The 16563-nt window shown below is 43.0% G+C and overlaps 1 protein-coding gene across 1 annotated transcript in view; it reads right to left on the minus strand.

Moving 5' to 3' along the window:
• WWP2 (WW domain containing E3 ubiquitin protein ligase 2) overlaps positions 1 to 16563 on the minus strand; it is a 134610-nt gene that overhangs the window by 62622 nt on the left and 55425 nt on the right. The window lies entirely within an intron of this gene.

Consider the following 16563-nt stretch of genomic DNA (forward strand, 5'->3'; position numbering starts at 1 on the left):
TCTGGCTTCTTGCACTTAACATGTTTGTGATAATCACTCACGTTGTAAGTTGTTCCTTTTTACTGCTCAGACCAAGTAAAGTTTAAGAAAAAAGCAGAAAAAGAAAAAAGAAAAAAACAAACAGCAGCTGGGATTAGAGCTCAGTGATAGAACACTTACCTAGCATGCAAGAGGCACTGGGTTCAATTTAAAGCACCATCAAAACTAAAGGTGAGAGGGTTTTCAAGATGGCGGCCTAGAGGGTGGCTGCATTACGTGTTGCTCCAGAACTCAGGATTCAAGAGAGGAGATATTGAGACGCTTGGGACCAACTCAAAGTAGCCGGGTGACTCTCACCCCCTGGGGGGGCATCCCGGATGGGACGGGGGTCCCGGAACGCAGGAAACTTTGTGAAGTAGAACTGCCGGCGAGACGCCCCTCCCCCCGCTGGAGCGCCATAGAGGAGGCCGCTCGGCACAGCGCTGGGACTCGGAGCAGCCACTGGGGCTCCGGCGGCTGCCCGGGGGAGGAGAGGCGGGGAGAACTGTGTGGACTCAGGACACCAGGGCCTGCCCTGAGGAGGAGGAGAGGAGCGTGGCCACTTGGATTCGGAGAGACTGCGCCAGAGCTGCAGGCGGTTGCCAGAGGAGAAGCCGCGCGGCGAGCTGTTTGGAATCAGAACGACGCTTCTGAACCCCGGGGCCTGCCCTGAGGACGAGGAGGAAGAGGAGCGGCCGCTTGGATTCGGGTGACTATACGGGAACTACAGGCGGTTGCCAGAGAAGGGGCTGCGTGGCGAGCTGTTTGGACCCTGACCACTTCTGAACCCCGGGGCCTGCCCGGAGGAGTAGGAGAAGGAGGAGAAGGAGCGCGGCGGGTCCTTTGGACTCGCAGTGACTGCATTAGCGCTCCAGGCGGCTGCTCAGAGGAGAAGGCGAGTGGTGAGTTATTTGGTCTTAAAGTGACAGCTCCTGAACACAGGGGGGCTGCCTGGAGGAGAAGCGTGGTGGGACGCTTGGTCTTGAAGGACCACACCAGAGCTCCGGGCGGTGGCCCAGAGGACCCGTGCAGCGGGTCACGTGGATTCAGAGCCACTCAGAGGGACTGCTCCTGAACACCCGGGGGGTTATCTGGAGAAGGAGGAGGAACGGGCAGGGTCACTTCGACTCGGAGTGATTGATTGCCCCGGGCTACGGGTGGTTGGTGGGAGGAGGAGGCACGAAGTGAGTTTCTTGGACTCCTAGTGACCGCACCGGCATACTGGGCAGCTGTCTGGAGGAAGAGGCCTGTGGCGGGTCTCTGGGACTCAGAGCGATTGTTCGGGGCCACAGGTGGCTGCTCAGAGGAGGGGCCACGCAGCCAGGCGATTAGGTGCAGAACAGGGTCCCAGGATCTAGGAGGCTTCTGGGTGGAAGAGCCGCACAGAGACAGGCTTAGGGCGGAGCGAAGGTTCCAGGCCTGCGGGCAGATTCTCTGAGGAGGGGCAGCCTAAGGAGATTCATCTGCGAAGGGTGAGGCTCCCAGGCCCAGGAGGTAGGGCCGGGCCCCTGGAAACTTTGCAGAGGAAGGCAGCCCAGCCCAGGCAGTAGCTGTAAATTGAGGGGAACCTCTAGGAGGAAACTGACCAGCGAGACCTCCCCACCGGGTGAGTCTTCCCTGCTGGGTGAGGTTTCCCACAAGGACGGTAAAACCAGAGGCTCAGGCCCAAACAGGCCTTGCCTCAGCCCACAGCCTAGGTCCCCTTTGGATGACCATTGGTCAACAAGTGGAGGCACCTCTGCCCACTAGCAGGGAATATACCCCACCTGAAGGCCACCACTCCTAGAGAGGCAGCTTCCTTGTGGAGCACCGCATTATCAACCTCCTCCAAGACTTCAGCCTACTGAAGGCTAAGAGGGGATATATATAGAAATCTTCAGGGTCATTGTAAATCAACAGAGGAAATCTGCAATATCTCAGCGGTCCACTGATATCTGAACAACATGAGAAAACAAGGAAAGAAAATGCTGCAAACAAATCTAGATGTTACATCAATAAAACCCAATGACAGCATGGCAGAAGAAATGACAGAAAAGGAGTTCAGAATGTACATAATTAAAATGATCAGAGAAGCAAACGAGGAGATGAAAGAGCAAATGCAAGCATTGAATGATGAGATGAAAGAGCAAATGCAAGCATTGATTGATCGCACCAATCGACAGTTAAAAGAGCAAATACAGGAAGCAAAAGATCATTTCAATAAAGAGTTAGAGATATTGAAAAAAAACCAAACAGAAATCCTTGACATGAAGGAAACAATAAACCAAATTAAGAACTCCATAGAAAGCATATCCAATAGGATAGAACACCTGGAAGACAGAACCTCAGACATTGAAGACAAAATATTTAACCTTGAAAACAAAGCTGAACAAACAGAGAAGATGGTAAGAAATCATGAACAGAATCTACAAGAACTATGGGATATCATGAAAAGGCCAAATTTAAGAATTATTGGGATTGAGGAAGGCCTAGAGAAACAAGCCAAAGGAATGAACAACCTATTCAATGAAATAATATCAGAAAATTTCCCAAATCTGAAGAATGAAATGGAAAATCAAGTTCAAGAGGCTTACAGGACTCCAAATACACAAAATTACAACAGACCCACACCAAGGCACATTATAATGAAAATACCTAACATACAAAATAAAGACAGAATTTTAAAGGCTGTGAGAGAAAAGAACCAAATTACATTCAGGGGGAAACCAATACGCATATCAGCAGATTTTTCAATCCAGACCCTAAAAGCTAGAAGGTCCTGGAACAACATTTTTCAAGCCCTGAAAGAAAATGGATGCCAACCAAGAATCTTATACCCAGCAAAACTTACCTTCAAATTTGACGATGAAATAAAATCCTTCCATGATAAACAAAAGCTAAAAGAATTTACAAAAAGAAAGCCAGCATTACAGAACATTCTCAACAAAATATTCCATGAGGAAGAGATGAAAAACAAAGAAGCAAATCAGCAAAGGGAGGAATTATCCTAAAGGAATTGTCAAATAAAGGAGGAAACAAGTTGTGTCAAACAAATAAATAAACAAAATTTTAAAAATGAACCAAATGACCGGGAAACCAAATCATTTCTCTATAATAACCCTGAACGTTAATGGCCTGAATTCATCAATCAAAAGGCATAGACTGGCAGACTGGATTAAAAAGAAAGATCCAACAATATGTTGCCTGCAAGAGACTCACCTCATAGAAAAAGATACCCATAGATTAAAGGTGAAAGGATGGGGAAAAACATACCATGCACATGGACTCAGCAAAAAAGCTGGAGTATCCATCCTCATTTCCGATAATGTGGACTTCAAGCCAAAGTTAGTCAGAAGGGATAAAGAAGGTTATTTCATACTGCTTAAGGGAAGCATAAATCAGCAAGATATAACAATCATAAACATCTATGCCCCAAACAGTGGCTCATCTATGTATGTCAAACAAATCCTTCTCAATTTCAGAAACCAAATAGACCACAACACAATAATACTAGGTGATTTTAACACGCCGCTCTCACCACTGGACAGATCTTCCAGACAAAAATTGAGCAAAGAAACCATAGATCTCAACAACACAATCAATAATTTAGACTTAACGGACATTTATAGAATATTCCATCCAACCAAGAGTGAATACACTTTCTTCTCAGCAGCACATGGATCCTTCTCTAAAATAGACCATATGTTATGCCACAAAGCTAATGTTAGCAAATACAAGAAGATAGAGACACTAGCATGTATTCTATCAGATCATAATGGATTGAAGTTAGAAATAAATGAAAGAGTAAAACACAGAAACTATTCCAACATCTGGAGGTTAAACAATATGCTATTATATGATGAATGGATAACAGAAGATATTAAGAAGGAAATTAAAAAATTCTTAGAGGTAAATGAGAACAAAGAAACATCATATCAAAACCTCTGGGACACTATGAAAGCAGTACTTAGAGGGAAATTTATTTCATGGAGCGCATTTAATAAAAGAAGTAAAACTCAACAAATAAACAACCTAACACTACAGCTCAAAGCCTTAGAAAAAGAAGAACAGAACAGCACCAAAAGTAGTAGAAGACAGGAAATTGTTAAACTCAGAGCTGAAATCAATGAAATTGAAACAAAAGAAACAATACAAAAAATTGACAAAATAAATAGTTGGTTCTTCGAAAAAATAAACAAAATTGATAAACCTTTAGCCACACTAACAAAGAGAAGACGAGAGAAAACCCAAATCACTAAAATTCGGAATGAACAAGGAAATATCACTACAGACAGGATGGAAATACAAAACATAATTAGAAGCTATTTTGAAAATCTATACTCCAACAAAATAGAAAATTTCGAAGACATCAACAGGTTTCTAGAGACATATGAATTGCCTAAACTGAATGAGGAGGACATAAACAATTTAAATAGACCAATTTCAAGTACTGAAATAGAAGAAGTCATCAAAAGCCTACCAACAAAGAAAAGTCCGGGACCAGATGGGTTCTCAGCCGAGTTCTACAAAACCTTTAAGGAAGAGCTCATTCCAATACTTCTCAAAGTATTCCATAAAATAGAAGAGGAGGGAACCCTCCCAAACTCATTCTATGAAGCCAATATCACACTGATACCTAAACCAGACAGAGACTCATCAAGGAAAGAAAATTTCAGACCAATATCCTTAATGAACATCGACGCAAAAATTCTCAACAAAATTTTAGCAAATCGCATACAAAAACATATTAAAAAGATAGTGCACCATGATCAAGTGGGTTTCATCCCAGGGATGCAAGGTTGGTTCAACATCAGGAAATCAATAAACGTAATTCACCATATTAATAGACTTAAAGTCAAGAATCACATGATTATTTCAATAGACGCAGAAAAAGCATTTGATAAAATACAGCACCCCTTCATGCTCAAAACACTAGAACAAATAGGGATAGTGGGAACATTCCTTAATATTGTAAAGGCCATTTATGCTAAGCCCATGGCTAATATCATTCTAAATGGTGAAAAGCTGAAAGCATTCCCCCTAAAAACTGGAACAAGGCAGGGATGCCCTCTTTCACCACTTCTATTCAACATCGTTCTTGAGACTCTGGCCAGAGCAATTAGACAAACCAAAGAAATTAAAGGGATACGAATTGGAAAAGAAGAACTCAAACTATCCCTGTTCGCTGATGACATGATTATATATTTAGAGGAACCTGGAAATTCCACCAGAAAACTCTTAGAACTCATAAGTGATTTCAGTAAAGTAGCAGGTTACAAGATCAATGCCCATAAATCCAACGCATTTTTATACATAAGTGATGAATCTTCAGAAAGAGAAATTAGGAAAACTACCCCATTCACAATAGCCTCGAAAAAAATAAAATACTTGGGAATCAATCTCACAAAAGAGGTGAAAGACCTCTACAATGAGAACTATACAACACTAAAGAAAGAAATTAAAGAACACCTTAGAAGATGGAAAGATCTTCCATGTTCTTGGATAGGAAGAATTAATATTGTCAAAATGGCCATACTACCTAAAGTGCTATACAAATTCAATGCAATTCCAATTAAAATCCCAATGACGTACCTTACAGAAATAGAGCAGGCAATTATGAAATTCATCTGGAAGAATAAGAAACCCAGAATAGCTAAAGCAATCCTTAGCAGGAAGAGTGAAACACGGGGTATTGCAATACCAGATCTTCAACTCTACTACAAAGCAATAGTAACAAAAACGGCATATGGTATTGGTACCAAAATAGAAAGGTAGATCAATGGTACAGAATAGAGGACACGGACACAAACCCAAATAAATACAATTTTCTCATACTAGACAAAGGGGCCAAAAATATGCAATGGAGAAAAGATAGCCTCTTTAACAAATGGTGCTGGGAGAATTGGAAATCCATATGCAACAGAATGAAACTAAACCCATATCTCTCACCATGCACGAAACTAAACTCAAAATGGATTAAGGACCTCGGAATCAGACCAGAGACCCTGCAGATTATAGAAGAAAAAGTAGGTCCAAATCTTCATCTTGTTGGTCTAGGACCAGACTTCCTTAACAGGACTCCCATAGCACAAGAAATAAAAGCTAGAATCAACCACTGGGATAGATTCAAACTAAAAAGCTTTCTCTCAGCAAAGGAAACTATCAGCAATGCGAAGAAAGAGCCTACAGAGTGGGAGAATATCTTTGCCAATCATACTTCAGATAGAGCACTAATCTCCAGAATCTATAAAGAACTCAAAAAACTCTACTCCAAGAATTCAAACAGTCCAGTCAACAAATGGGCTAAGGAAATGAATAGACACTTCACAGAAGAAGATCTACAAGCAATCAACAAACATATGGAAAAATGTTCAACATCTCTAGTAATAAGAGAAATGCAAATCAAAACCACCCTAAGGTTCCATCTCACCCCAATTAGAATGGCGATTATCAAGAATACGAGCAACAACAGGTGTTGGCGAGGATGTGGGGAGAAAGGTACACTCATACACTGCTGGTGGGGCTGCAAATTAGTGCAGCCGCTATGGAAAGCAGTGTGGAGATTCCTTAGAAAACTTGGAATGGAACCACCATTTGACCCAGCTATCCCACTCCTTGGCCTATACCCAAAGGACTTAAAATCTGCATACTACAGAAATACAGCCACATCAATGTTCATAGCTGCTCAATTCACAATAGCCAGACTGTGGAACCAACCTAGATGCCCTTCAATTGATGAGTGGATAAAGAAACTGTGGTATATATATACTATGGAATATTACTCAGCCATAAAGAATGATAAAATTATGACATTTGCAGGCAAATGGATGAAATTGGAGAATATCATGCTAAGTGAGATAAGCCAATCTCAAAAAGCCAAAGGACGAATGATATCGCTAATAAGTGGAGGTTGACACATAATGGGGGGGAGGGAAGGGTTAGAGTTAGGGTTAGGGAGGGGGGCAAGTATAGAGGAAGGAACTACTGTATAGAGGGTAAAGAGGGGTGGGAGGGGTGGGGGGAAGGGAAAAAAATAACAGAATGAATCAAACAACATTGCTCTATGTAAATTTATGATTACACAAATGGTATGCCTTTACGCCATGTACAAACAGAGAAACAACATGTATCCCATTTGTTTACAATAAAAAAAAAAAAAAAAAATGAAAAAAAAAAAAAAAAACTAAAGGTGAGTACAGAGACACACGCCTGTAATTCCAGGGGCTGGGGAATCTGAGGCAGAAGGATCACAAGTTCAAAGCCAGACTCAGGAATGGTGAGCCACTAAGCAACTTAGTGAGACCCTGTCTCTAAATGAAATACAAAATAGGCTGGGGATGTAGCTCAGTGGTTGGGTGCCCCGGAGTTCAATTCCTGGTAACAAAAAAAGATCACACACACACACAAAAAAAGATAAAAGCTCAATTTGCCACAAGACACATTATAAATTTGTACTGTGTTTTGTTTGTTTTGTTGGTTTCTGTTTGTTTGTTTTGGTACTGGAGATTTAGCCCAGGAGCAATTTACCACTGAGCTACATCCCAACCCTTTTTATTATTTATTTTGAGATAGGGTCTAAGTTGCTCAGAGTCTTGCTAAACTGCTGAGGGTGGCCTTGAACTAGTCATCCTCTTGCCTCAGACTCCCAAGTTGATGGGATTAAAGGTGTGTACCACTGTGCCTAGCCCAAATTTTACTGTCAGTCCAGGCAAAGAACCTTGAAATACATAGAGCAGAAATTCATGGAAACAATCTGGCCCTACCTGTTACCACTGTCACCTCCTTTGATCACTTTCTCTCCCTCCTCTGCAAACGGACCAGCCTCCTTACTGTTTTTCATCTCCAAAGGCACAAACCCATCTCATAGCCTCTGTAACAGTCTTCCCCTATCCCAGATACCCTCAGGGTTTAATCCCTCACCTTCTTCAAATCTTTACTATAAGATCACCTTATCTGTAAAGCCTCCCTCAAATGCCCTATTAAATACTACAACCTATTTTTTATGGAATATATTTTTTTACATGAATCAAACTTATTTTTTAAATAATAAAGATCGCTGAAGCGAGACAGGGGCAGGGGAACACTCTGGGATTCTGTATTAATGTAGAAGTCAAGGCACATATTGTTTCCAGAAAGGATTAGGCCACAATGTTAAACCTACAGACAGATCAAGTGGGTTTTTGTGGCTGCAATTCCTGCAAAATGACATGAACTAATAAACAAACAGGAAATAAGGATGGGAGGATCAAAAAATATTGAAACTAACACCTCCACTGTATTTTCAGTAACTCGGGGTTGCATAACTTTATGAAATCAGCACATGTGAAGCATAAAGTAATATAAATTCTGGGTTTTACTTCTGTGCCTATTTTTAACTAATACAAAATGAAAAGCCTAAATATAGTTGTTTCAGCATTTAAAAGGAGTCACCCTACTTAGGCCATCAAGTATGCCATCACAAAGGCAGTCACTAACCCTAACCCCAAATCACCAACTCCATGGAACTTGAAACTGAGCCACCTAGTTCCATTAAAACTGTAGAAGAAAGTCCAGCCTCATCACACCAAACCACAGCCCCAAGCACACTGGCTCAAGCAACTCCCTTCCTTTGCCATGCAAATCTGTTCAAAGCATCTGTATTCAGTTCTGTTCTGGTCTTTCCTCACCACATACCCAAGCTGCCTAAGCTCTCCTGGCTAAAGAGTCATTTCTCCAAGACCCATACTCTTTCCTTGTTTGTTTGTTTGCCTGGTTTCTCTCTAAATCCTCTCCCTTTCCAACATAAATTTTTAGAACTATTAGCCCTAGTATCCAAACACTGATCTAGTAAAAGAAGAAATATCACTCCTGCATTCTAAACTGTGGTCATCACTATCTTGGCCCTGTTGTCCCTGGTCAGGAATACGATGTTCTTCTGCATCTCTTAATTTTGGTTTTTATTCCTCCTTCTATGAATATACTTTCAGAGGAAAGACTGCCCCAAAGCCGTGCAGCGCTGCTGTTCATAGAGCAGCTAAATGCCCAAGGCAACCCCAGTGGGGAATGTGATTTTTAAACAGAGAGATCCATAAGCTCCTCCCCTACCACATTTCTCATCTCTAAGAATGACATCACAATCCAAGAGTCTGGGAGGTCCTCTATTTCTTCCCACCCTCCAACCTTCTCCATGACTCCTCTAGGTAGTTCTAGATATTTCTCCTGTCTTCTCTCTATTCTACCACCACCAGAGGCTAATTTTCAATTCCCTGGTCACTAGTTCCTATAAAAGTTTTCTTAACTGGTCTCTGATTCTAGTCTTCATCACTACTGTGACGGGAAGGAATTCCACATAGCTCCCCTGCAAGTAACGACTAGATCTATAGACTCCCTTGCAGGAAGGTTCTACATGTGATTTAGGTTGTACCAATGAGAGGTTGCAAGAGATTTGGAAAACAGAGGAAGGCAGAAGCCATTTATCCTGTGGTGGTGATGAGTGCCAGGGGATTCCACAGACTCCATGCCATAATACCTGGACACATGCTTTGTGCATATAAGATGATTATAGGGGCAGCAGCAGTTTCCTAACATCTGGATTACAGCTGTATGGCTGTGACCTTGAAGCCAGAGACCAGGAAGGACCCTTCACTTCTGCTGCACCAGCCCACTCAGTGGCACCTAATTCCCAATATTCAATCCCTTTCTGCTTGAAATACCTAGAATGGTTTCTACGTCCTACAATGAACCCAAACTAACACAGCTTCAAATCCAGCCATCAGACTACTTTCCTGAAAGATCATGTCACTGCTCAAAATCCAAAGGTTCCCATCTCTAAAAAACCAATCTAAAGTCCTCAGTAAAGCATAATAGGCCCTTTGTGAACTGGTTTTATGTTTTTACCACTTCCTATAGCAGGAATCAACAAACTTTCTGTAAAGGACCAGAAAGTAAAAGTGTTAGCTTTTTGTCACTGGGACAAATACCTGAGGAAAAACAACTTAAAGGAAGAAAGATTTATTTTGGCTCACAGTTTTAGTCAATGGTTGGCTGGCTCCATTGCTTTGGACCTGAGGTAAGGCAGAACATCATGGTGGAAGGGTGTGGTAGAGAAAAGCTCTGCAACTTGTAACAGCCAAGAAGCAGAGGGACAAGATACAGTCCCCAAGGACCCACTCCCTGCAACTGGGCTCCACTCTTACAGCCTCTACTGCCTACCTCTCAAGAGTCCACTCAGATTCCAACTTCATCAGTGAATCAATCCTTGATGAGGTCAGAGGCCTCATGGTCCAGACACTTCCCAAATGTCCCACCCACCCACAGGGAACCCTAACATAACCACTGACTTTGAGTGACAATGCAGTGTCAATGTGGGTCTGCCAACTCTAACAAGCATACCTCTTTGGTGGGAAAAGAGTATAATAGGTGAGGTCATGGGTGGAGGCAGGAGGCACATGGGAACTCTGTTCCTGCTGCTCAACTTTGCAAAACTGCTCTTAGAAAATAAAAACAAAAAACAAGTGGCAGGCTGGATCTGGCCTGTAAACCACAGTTTGCCATAGTCATCATTCACATCCACATCACCACTGCCAAACGACTCCTGTTTCCTTGAATATGCCAACCTCTCTTGTTCCCCTTTGCCTTTGCCCAGGCTGTACCCTCTGCCTGCAGTGACATCCCTGACCCCCACTTCACTGGTCCAGCAAAGTCCTTTGAAATACGGCTCAAGTACATGAGATCGTCTCCAAATCCCCGGTGCAGATTTAGGTACCATGTCCCTCCTGCGTGGGTACATATTGGCACCATGGAATCCATCACACTGGCCTGTGATCTTTCACCCAAATATGTTTCCCACTAGAGACAGTCCTTGATATCAAGGACCAAGACTTTTCATCTTTTTGTGACCATGACCTAGCTCAGTGCCTGGCATTCAATGTGTAGGAAATGGTTACTGCCTTCCACTGCAGGCATCTGCCTTCCTTCTTCCTAGCTCCTAGCCAGCTTTCTGGCACTCACCACATCCCCATAGGCTCATAGAGAGGAAATGCCAAATAAGTACCTATGAAATAAACAGATCTGAAAAAATAAATGTATCATGTATCACGTGTCACTATAATTAATGCATACTTAATAAATCAACATACAAGTTAATGTGTGATCAACCCCCATGATTACTTTTCAATGTGTGGCTTGGAGAATGCAGTGGGGCCCTTGTCCAGTCTCAATCTACTCCATGCACACCAACTGCTCAGAAACGAGGGTGCAAGCTCCCTGTGAGCAGGGATGGTGTCCTAGTTATCACTGAATGAAAAGATGAATTACACAGATTCCTTTCTCTTCCCCAGCAATAGTAATGAGGCCACAGCCAGGTCTTAAGGAAAAGCTGGTGGGTGGGAGGCCCGCATGGAAACTGTACAGGTGCTAAATTCAGTTCCATGCTCACAGAGTGACATCTACAGATAAATCACGGCGCCTTTAGTTGTCTTAAAGAAGGGGTGGCAACGGCCAGCAATGACTGAGAGAATGGCCCAGTTCCCAAGGCTCAAGCTCCCAACCACCCCTCTTTCCCCAGCTCTGCTTCCTGATCCACACCCCCACCCCCGCCCTCCCAGGACTTCCTGAAGTGTTCCCAGCAGGCTCACACTGGCCGAGTTTATTTTTCTTTCCTTTCTGGGATAGGCTGTCTGCAGACATAGCTGATGAGCTATTTAGAGCTCACCAGAGACCTTGGGGCTTTATAAGGCTCCAAGAATATGGCTCTTTTAAATCTTCAGAGGTCATTAATGCCAAGGCAAGGGATTCAATAAATCTGATATATTTTCATCAAAGCAGGACAATAAAGAAGAGTAAAGGAGAAAGACTGAAAACTACCACAAGAGGTTCTGAAACTTTCATGTTTAAGAGAACCACAAAGAGGAGCATGTTAAAATGCAGGTTCAGACCAACAGCGGACAATACTGATGGCTGGCAAGGGACACAGGCAAATCCAAGGCCTCCAGCCCATCACCCCTACCACACACACATTCATATACACTTCTATACCAAATAACATAATACATATGTACATAATAAAGAAAAGTAAATTGTTTAAGCCCCTACATATAGTTTCTTAACCAAGATGCTTTACACTCAGACCTATTAATGAAAAACTTTATGATGCTAAAAGCAAATTAAATGTGTTCTTCCTTTTTTGTTGCTGTTCCATTTCCCTTTCTGACTATGGAAACTTTATAGAAATTCCAGCCCGAGGAACCAGCCCTTTAGGTTGGACGGAGCCTTGGGCAGTGCTTGGAGGGCAGTAGACTAGCCACAGACAGTCTAGGGAGGTAGGAAGAAAAGTCACAGGTGACCAAGAATCAGCAAACCACAAAGGGGCTCAGACATCCTGGCTTTCCACTCTTCAGCATGGAATTTCACAACCATCTGTAACCTAGCAGTAACTCCGAAGAGAGCAGCCAGTACCAGCACAGACCCTCTTTTGGGTTCTTTTCCACCCGAGGTTACACTCCACTGGGCCCCTAAGACAGGGTACTGAACCACTGACAAGAACAACAGTCTCTGAAAACTTCCATCCCCTTCTCTCCTTGGTCCTCCCCTCTCCACACACTGGTTTCTTCTCTCTCACAGCTTTATTTGCCTGGTTCACAAATCCTGTCACTTCATGAAGACTAGACTCACTGTAAGAGTGGAGACCATGCTCCTGACAGCACTGGTGTGACATGAACAAAATACCGATACACAAGACCTTCACAGCCCAAACCCTCTTAGGCGAGGTTCCCAGGGCTGGTCTCATTCCAGTAAAAGAAGCTGAAACTGAGAGAACTTTAAAGGATGCAGGAGAGGCTCCCACTGCCAAACAGAACACACTGTCCCAGGGGCTTCAAAACGTATGAAGCACCCACACCATGACCCTGGGATAAGCAACACTGGACAAGGATGCAGCACAGGATGGCACGTTAACAGGCATAATCCTGGGGTACAACACAGAGCGTCCTCACTCCACTCAAATACTGAATGACAATGGACCAACCCCTCGGGACACCGAGCTCGGTGCTGTTCTGATACAGGACCTGGACACAAGCTTTTCCCTGAACCCATTTCTCCAAGTTCCCCCCAAAAATTCTCAGGTCTGAGATTCCTAAGTGGCAGCAGTGCAGCCTCAGTGGCCAACATGGAGCATCAATTTAGAATCACTGGCTATACTAGGACATATATAACCTGGGTGGAATAAAAATAAGGTGGCTATGATTGAACCTAGAGAGATCAAAGGCCTGAAACCTGTCTTCTCAAGGGCAAATGACAATTTCTCCAACACTATTGTTCAGCTTCCTTAGGCTGGTAGGTAATGCTTTTTATTTTTCTATCATGAAGTATAACATGTGAACACAGAAATATATTAAATATATATTTTTAAAGAAGAAGAAAGTGATCACGTGAGAGCCACCCAGGCTAAGAAATAACGTGGCCCTGGAAACTTGTTCTCTGTGCTTTTCCTCATTCCCATTTCCTCCCCCTGGAGATAATCATTCCCCTGAATGAGGGTCAATTGTTTTCACCTATTTCTTTGATTTGTTCTCTGTTTTGTTTGAGATGGGGTCTTGCTATGTTGCCCAAACTGGCCTCAAACTCCTGGGCTCAACCCTGCGCAGTCGGGACCACCACATGCCAGCTTTCCCATCCATTTTTTTACAGTGTTACCACCTATGAAAGTATCCATAATAAATGCATTGTCTAGTTCGGCATTTTAAAATTTTATATAAATGGCATCAGACAATCTTTCTTTCCCGAGATTTGCTTCTCTTGCTTGTGTTTTTCTGAGATTCTACCATGTTGACCTAACTTACTTTCAACCACGTTTACTATGGGACAGTATTCCATTGTAGGAGCATAACACAAGTTAGATTAATTCTTTCTTTTTTTTTTTTTTTTTTTTTGGTACAAATATATGTCATATGAATTGTGCCACAATCCCATGCTGGCTTCCATGTGGCAGACCAGATGGCAGACAATTAGAGATGCTTCATCTGATTAATCTCCGAGAGTAAGATCCCATGGAGTTTTGAGACCTTGCTCAGCAAGCAGATGGTAGCTCCACCAGATGAGTTTGGTAGCAGAATCCCCCAGAACTAACCCTCCACATCCCAGTTCGACAGCTCTACAAAGCAGGAACAGGGAGGAAAGAGAAGGCTGCTTCGACGCTGGGATCCTCACCTTCACGGACATGTCAGAACACCTTTGCTTGACCATGGTGCACAGAACCAAGTCCAAGACAAACCTACCCTTCAGACAGGGAAAGCTAAATATTTAGTCTGTGAGGCAGCAGGGAGAAGCCCATCATTCTCTCTGGCCCAGAGAAGCAAGGACAGCAGAGCATTGCCCTTGAATCTCGAAGGTTCAGCTCACCACCTCCCAACTTCGGCCTTGATAAATGCATCAGTGCTTCACTTTCTCAGGTTTGGGGGGTGTGCACACAATAGCCTCCAGTCGCAAAGAAAAACCACCACCACCTTCACCAAGGGCTCCCAGAAGCCGAGGCCCTCATCTCAGCCAATTCCTATAACAGCCCTGGGAGGCAGGTGATATCCCCTTTTTATACCTCAGAGAAAAACTAAGGCTCTGAGGAGTGTAGTGCTTCCTTCAATATCACACAGCAAGTAAACAACAGGCCAGGATTTGATCTACACCTTTGGGTTCCAAAGTCCTATACTCTTGACAAGCAGACTACTCTATTAACTGCAGGAGTAAGCGTATGTGCACATGCAGAAGATACAAATGCAGAAGATACTACCTTTGGGTCATATTTCTAAAACTGTTTGCTGCTGAATGGCAGCAGGTTCCATATGAATTCAGAATAAACACATAGATGGCAGAGGTCCGTGAAAAACTCAGACTGAGTCCAGTCAAGCGCTGCAGCAGCTCAGCTGACTGGGGAAGACTCCTAAGTCACCTAAGCTCTCCAGAAGTCAATGGCCTACCAAAAACTCACTGGACATTAACCACCACCAACATCTACCACACAGGATGAGCATCTAATTTTCTGTTGAAGTCTGATTGCTATTTTAAAAGGCAACAATCCTCAGTGCAAAGAAGGGTCATCAAGCTCTATGAATTTCAAGGTTGATCAACTAGAGAAATTCAGAGACTAGTAAATAGGTTGACAATTGAGGTTCAAACTTGTTAAGAGCTGGACTGTGCTTCCCAGATGCAAATTAAGTGACATCACTGTTTTTGACACAAATTTTCCAAGCCCAAATAAAGACCCAAGAGAGAGGTCACTAAGTACCAAAGCTAAGATGGCATTACTCTGGGAAGAGAAATGCTGAAGTGTTCCTCATCCCAGCTGGCCACCACTGAAGAGACAATCATGTTAGATCTCATCTGGGCCATGGAACAGGAACACTTTCTCTTCTCTTCTCCAAGACATTCAAGAACACCCAAGGCAATAATAGTTCTGGATCAGTCCTTTGCTGACACAAGATCTGCAATCGTATCATTAATCCTAATCCTGTAAGACCTGACTATTTATTCCATCTTGTGAGCCATCTACAAGTCACAGAAAGTGCAAATGCCCTACAAGGTGTTACATAACACCTTTGCAGAGACTTGGAGAAACGACAGGGAAATGGCCCCTTCAGCTCCCAATGATGCTACAGACAAAAGATCCACTGGTCCACCCTCTTCTGCCCACCCAACCCAGACATCTTTCAGTCACTGCACCTTCATAAACCCACAAAACCACCACTATGGAGAAGCTCACTGCTGTCCTCTGAAGAGTCTGTCAAGATACCATTGGTACTGGCTGAAATCAGGCTCCATTTTTCAAAGCATTATTCCCCATTCCCTGGGATGTATTTGGAAAAATTTTACCAGTTATTCATCCACTCTCAGTAGATAATAAAATTTACAAATTATATTCATTGATTCTTTCAAAATTTCCTCGAATGTCTGGGGAATGTACATTGGTATAACAAACACAGTACCCCACCCCCTTCTGCATCTCTCTAGTACACATAAAGCTATTCTGCCTAAAAATTAAATTGCCATAAAGATGGGAATGTCGGTAAAAGAAATTACATAATCTGTGATATGCATAGCAATTATTATTTAACTCAGACTCTTAAATGTACAAGGTTTTAACCAACACTCAAAATGGAACCACTGGACACCCCACAAAAGGAAATATTTAGTCAGAAAACTTCACAGCCAAAGACCCTGCTCTAAGGACTCCTGTGTGTATGCTAGAAGCGTAAGTATGGTCACTGCAGCCCCTGATGTACATAAAAGCAACCAAGTTCTCCGTTCAACAGGTTCTTTCAGCCTGGCACAAGCGCACACACCTGTAACCCCAGTGACCTGGGAGACTGAAGTAGAAGAATTGTAAGTTTAAGGCCTCACTTGGCAACTTAACAAACCCTGTTTCAAAATGAAAAATAAAAAGGACTGGGGATATAGCTCAGTGGTAAAGCACCCTTGGGTTCAATCCCCAGTGTCGCAAGAAAAAAAAAGTTCTTTTATCCCAATAAACAATCTAGTTAACCCCAATCTTTGCTAAGGAACCAGCAACCCTTCTAAGAATCCTGAGGTCTATACTCC

This window comes from Sciurus vulgaris, assembly GCF_902686455.1.
Source record: "Sciurus vulgaris genome assembly, chromosome: 17".
Lineage (NCBI taxonomy): Eukaryota > Metazoa > Chordata > Mammalia > Rodentia > Sciuridae > Sciurus > Sciurus vulgaris.